This window comes from Dipodomys merriami, unplaced genomic scaffold, assembly GCF_024711535.1.
Source record: "Dipodomys merriami isolate MVZ:Mamm:240054 unplaced genomic scaffold, mDipMer1.0.p SCAF_1, whole genome shotgun sequence".
NCBI lineage: Eukaryota > Metazoa > Chordata > Mammalia > Rodentia > Heteromyidae > Dipodomys > Dipodomys merriami.
In genome coordinates this window covers 142237309-142243715 of record NW_027202270.1, presented here as the reverse complement: position 1 = coordinate 142243715, position 6407 = coordinate 142237309, and positions in this window count along the sequence as shown.

Sequence of the window (6407 nt, the reverse complement as noted above, 5' to 3'; positions counted from 1 at the left end):
TCCCTCCACATGGAAACTTGGCTTCTCTAACTATGATTGCTTATCAGGCTACCTGCTTGCCTTGAGCCAAGTATTCTTCAGATTGGTGATGGCTCACGCCCACTGCCCATTCGGGCTGTGTGTGCCCTTGCACTGTCAGCTTGGCGCTCTGGCCTGGCTCCCACTAGCTGATTGGGTGTGAGGACAACCTGGATTTGACATCTGTCAGCCCAATGATGGCCAAGATTGTCTGGCGACACTAAACTTTGTAATCCCCAAATGTTCCAAAAGCTATGTTGCAAAATCATGTCAATAGTGACCATAGAAGCCACGAAAGATTTTTCTCTTTGACTTAGGTTTACCCTTTATTTCAGAAGGAAATGAGCAAATTCAGGACACGAGTGTTTTCTTATATGGGAGGTAGAAAAATACAACGGGTGGAAATGTCCTGTAGTATTGGTGGTCCCAGACCACCCAGCTGTACAGAGTAGAAAAGGACAAAGCTCCCAGAAAACTGCAGATTTTCATCTGCAGTTGCTATCTTCCTGGAATTCAAGAAAGCTTAGATTTGAAAAAGCCACAATATGGCAATAGCTCAGCCACACTGATCTGACAAAAGATTTGGTAGCACTTGGACGTGTGGCTGGCTGGGAAGCTGCTTGGTGCAATTGATTCAAACCATGCAGCAAGCTGGTTAAGTCAAAAGTGCCAGCTTTTCCCCAGCTTTGGCTACATGCATCACTGTAGTTTTATATATGGTCATATTAACACATGAATATGTGTCTATGCTACCACTGCTGTAATCAGTATGTCTGTATTGAGTACAAGACCCAGCACTGTAGCAGGTGCTTCATGGTAGAAAAATGAGGGTAAATTTATAAGTTGAGTGAGGATCACCTCAAATGTAGTGTTAAAAAAATTTCCTCCAGGGCTGGGAAGGTGGCTCAGTGGTAGAATGCTTGCCTTGCATGCATGAGGCCCTGAGTTCTATTCCTCAGCACCACATAAGCAGAAAAAATCGGAAGTGGCACTGTGGCTCAAGTGGTAGAGCGCTAGCCTTGAGCTGAAGAGCTGAGGGACAGCACCTAGGCCCAGAGTTCAGACCCCACAACAGACACACACACACACACACACACACACACACACACACACACACACACACACACACACACACACACACACACACACACACACAAAATTCCTCCTCCTCATTCTAAGGCTATCCCAGCTGAGATTTTTAACCATAAAACTCAGTCCTAAGTTGTTCAGTCATTATGATCTACATCTGTGATTGCTTAGTAATTATACACCTTTCATGGATCATCAAAGAGGTTGAAAGTGACACATGATTTGTCTTAATTTATAGTAGTATGTAGTAGATTTTATAGTAGATGGCTGCATTGTTTCCTTGGTTAAGTTTGTTCTTTTCTGGTGGTAAATTCTTCTTTGCTTTTTTTAAATTCTCTTCTTGGGCTCTGTTAAAAAAAATTTCCCTGCCCATAAAGGCAACACATGGATCAGTCTTTCTAATCAAGACTCCATCTCCCTAGACGGGGGGTTAGTTCAGGGATGGGTGAACACATGACTCAAGGTGGACACATCAAAGGCAGTCCATTTGGGGACTGTAATAGTAGCATGTAAGACAGTGGGAACCTTGGTATGCTGGGGACCATTTTCCCTACCACAGAGAGAAATCCTGCCACCATTGAGAAGCGCAAAGACCAACGAATTTCAGATGACATCACTTATTCTAGCCAGACCTGAAGCTTCATGCCCCACAGACTACTCAGTCCATGGATAAATAAAGTATGCTCTTCTTAAGTTCACATAAAGTTCTCAAATTTTAAATAAAAACATTCCTACTAAATATGAGCTTTATCTTGAGGATGGTAAGAACTTAGCCAGGGATACAGAGGAATTAGAGATGGTGAGTAGGTGTTAATATACAAAAGTACACAGAACATACAGAGCAAGCTCACAGAAATCAACAAGATTTGGCTTTTAAAAGTACTCCTTCTCTCAGAGGGAGTGTGACATTTGAAAATAAAAGATTTCTTTCACCATAGAGACCCCAGATCATTACAATATGAAAACCATAGTTTTCAAACACACTGGCTCATGCAATGGCTGCATGATCAAACCCAATTGTTGGTGTCCCCCCACACACCCAAGCATTTGGAATTAAAGAGGAATAAATTAAGTGACAAACATCTCTTCCCTTCCACTTTGTCACAAACATGCCAAGTGCAGTCTTATCAAATAAATAAATGCATCATGATATATAATTTATTTGTGGATTTGGATATTTGCAGAAAGCAGCATAGAGCAGAGAGAGGATGAGGGTCTTGCACAGAATAGGACTGCATGCCTACCTCCAAGGAGAATCTGGAAGCCACCAACTGGAGCTGTTCAGGGGAACTTCCAAGTCATCAGAGACAAGGGCTCTCTTAGCTCTCTTCTCTGCCTCCTTGGGGCTCTGAGTTGCCTTCCCCATCTCCACCTATTGTACTCCTGCTCCAAGCAGGTGGATGGATATAAAGTCTAAGAGAATTTCGTCCCTGTATGGAGATTTCCCAGAAGGCATAAGGAGAGGCCCAGGTATGTGACTCAGTGGCAAAGTATTGGAATATCATGTGCAATACCCAGTACAGAAACAGCAGCATCGAACAACAACAGAAGAGGAAAGAAAGGAAAAGGTCACTCTAATTTATGGCCTACTAAAAATAGTCTTTCAGTTTGCTGGTAGTATGCCCAACTAAAATTCAGGCTCATATTATTACGAAAAATGGTAAAAAGGGATGTGTGAGGGCAGCTAGCAAATTCATGTGAATCCTGGGACTCTGAGTCTTTTTAATTTTTTCTTTGAAAGAGTAAGGGGATTTCTACTTCTAACATATCATTGTCACTTAAACCTTGGATTGTTTTTACATTCTGTTAGTATATTTTCACCAACTGAGTCAAGATGTAATGATAAAACTGAAATAGGAATATGGTATTTTTCTCTCACTATGCATCTTTTCAAGTAGGGCCCTCTCTGAATAAATGAAAGCAAAATAATCATAGCTTTTAGACTCAATGAAGTTGTGTTTGGTTTAGTCTTTGGACCCCAGGAAACCAAAGGAATAACTTTGTTTGGAGGAGGTAGTCCTCAAGGTCTTTTCAACCATACACCATCATCACCACCTACCCTTACCTCCCAACTCTCTTTAACCTTCCAACATCTACAGGGCACTTTTGGGAGGAAAGATTTTCTTGTACACAGACATTGTGCATGGTTTTGATGGTTGTTTAGTGGGGCAGCCGGCAGATTGGTGAGGTAGGTGAGTTGCTTGGGGAGATGAGGTATCAACCTCATAGAGACATCCTCAAGACATTGTAGCACATTCATTTTTCTATGTTCTCACGTATACAGTGTATAGCAAAAGAATGAGTTTAGTATTTGTACATTTTGCCAATACATGTAATTTCATCAGATTCAATCTAATGATGGACAGACACCAAGAGAGAGCAAGTAATGACATATCCTGAATTCAAGAAATGGAAATATGAGGCTTTATATTACTTTGCTTCTTGGTTTGGTTTTTTTCCCCTTTCTTTGTTGCTGTGTTTGATTTCTATACTTTGTGTCTTATGTGTAAGTTTATCTGTTGGGGGGAGGCTAAGTGGGCGCACAGAAATGGTGGAACAAGGTATGAACAAATGCAGCAGAGATACTCACTAGACACTATATTGGAAATGTACTATGCAACTTGTAGAGGAGGGGGGTCAGGAGGGAAAAACTGGGAGAAAACAAGGGAGGGGGTAACACTCTTCAAAAAGAAGTGTATTCAATACCTGACTTTTGTAACCATAACCCCTCTAACCATCACCTTTACAAAAAAAATTTAAAGATAAACAGATTTGGAGAAGGTTAGTGATGTGGAGAAAAGCTGAAGTCAATGGCCTCCTAGACTCTTGGATGCAGACAGTGGCAGATTGGAATCTTGGCTCTGTTTGAATAATGACTCCACATGCTTCCTGCTGGTTCCCTAAATCCCACTGTTTGAATGAGTGATCCTAAAAGGAGTCTGAATAAAATGGGTCATAAAAGAAGACTGAATAAAACTACTTTAGACTGCTGCCTGAGACAATGGCTTTTGATTAGTTACAGGTGTAAGGTCTATTTTTGTAGCTACTGTTTAGAGACTCTCTCACTATGTACCTAAGTTGGCTTGAAACTCACTGTGTAGATCAGGATAGCCTTGATTCACAATCCATTGCCTCCCAACTGCTGAGATTGCAGGTGTATGCTACCACCCCTGGCTAGTCTTTAAAATAACAATTATTAACAACAAAACAAACTAAGCAAAATCAATGATCAGTAGGAATGAAAAGATAGCACCTATAATATTAGGTACTTGGGAAATAGAGTGCAGGGATCATAATTTGAGAGTTTGAGGTCATCCCTGTAGGAAAAAGAAAGGAAGGAAGAAGAAAAAAAGAAAGAAAGAAAAACAGAAAAGAAAAGATAAATGTGTGAGACTCCTTCCCAACCAATGGCTAAGTGTGATAGCTCATGCTTGGATGGTCCAGCTATAAGAGAAGAATAATGAATGGGTGTAGGGGCACACCCATCACCCTCAGTGACCCCAAAAACACAAGTGGAGGCTCAAGTATCATGAGAGACCCTACCTTGAAAATCACCAATGCAAAAAGGGGCTGGAGGTGTGGATCAAGTGATAGAGCACCTACCAAGCGCGAACAAGGTCCTGTGTTCAATCACTAATACCTCTAATTGACTGTTTCTTCCCACTAGAGTTTTGCTTTGTAAAATAAAAAGGTACATGGAGGGGCTCTGGAAACCGAGAAAATAAGCACAAATGAACTAATTTGAGTATAATTTTAAGTATGAAAGAACATGCATTTTTAGATTAAAAGTATACATCACATCCTCCCCTCTCCAAGGACAAGATCTACACTAATGTAGGTAATTCTACAATTTCCAGACCCTATTTCAAATACTCATCAAAACTCAAGTACATAGCACCAAGAATAAGCCATTGAGTGGACTATAGATATACCTCAGTGGCAGTGCCCCTACCTAATATGCCCGAGGTCCTGGGTTTGATCCCAAGCTTCTTAAGAGCAGATTCAGAGAAAATTATTTCCATCCTAGAACTTTATGCCTATCTTCTATACTTTGGTTGTTAAATGTCCCCCTAAATCTCATAAGTTAAAAGCTTGTCCTCGGGACAGGGGTAATAGGAAGTCTATGTGATCATTAGGGTCCAATGAGGAACATCCCAATAATGCTATACTCTAGCCCTTGCCTCTTCCTCTTTTGCTTCTTGGCCACGAGGTGGTCAGTTTGCTCCACCATGAACTCTAGCTAGGTCATTGCTTCCTGCCGCCTTCACAAAGGCTTCCTAGAAATGGGTCCCCTCAATTATAGACTAGAATCTATCCATGGGGCATAGTTTCTCATTAAGTATTGAAGGAAAAAATGCTAAATAGAGATAATAAAGTCTTGGTCTAGTCACCACATGAAGATCTATTATTCAAAATCATCAGGTGACAATGACATTAGTTCATCTCTCTAGTTTTGTTGAAAGCTAAGAACTGAAAGTCACATGACTTGAGAAGGTAGTTGTTACTCAGTCATTAGATCATTTATTTCTCAAGCTCTGTACTAATGTCTAACTATCTGGAGCCACAGAGTGAGTTCTAAGTGGGAAGGCAATGGGCCTTCCTTGTGATGGCACAGGCAGATTGAAAATTGGATTCCTTGCCTGAAGGTCAGGTCATAGAGTATGTTATAAAAAGGCTGCACCTGGGAATCAGAGCTTCAGTTTGCTCTCCAGAGAACTGCCCGTGGCCTTGGGCAGTTCCTGCTTATGCTGCCCTTTTGAGGTCTACTGATGACCTTCCCACTCTGGGTGCAGCACCAGCCTGCCTGGAGACTAGTTAAGTACACTTCCAAAGAGCAGCTGAAATAACCTCACTTACCAATGGCTTGGGAAGTTTAGAAGCCAAGAATTTGGTACAAATTGGTCTTCAGTTTGAAGCAGGAAGGGCCAAGATGAGAAACCACTGTTTTCCCAGAAGCAGGAAATGAGTGTACAAAAGGATTCAGAAACAATGGCTACCAAGACTGACCTCCCAAGCTAAGAGCTAACATAGACCCTTACTGCTGCCTGTTTAGGCCTGTATTGATGACTTGCATTGTCTATTCAGAACTAGCTTTTGCTAGTAAGCATCAATAATGAGATTTAGCTGCTGATTGCTTTGAGATTAGGATCTGGGGGACAGATAAGAACTCACATCCTTGGCTCAGGCTTAGATGGCCTCTGATATCAGTAACGGTATATATCCATACATGAATTACATACTGATTATAAATGTATATTATGAATGTATATAATTCTTTAAAAATTTTTATTGTAAAGGTG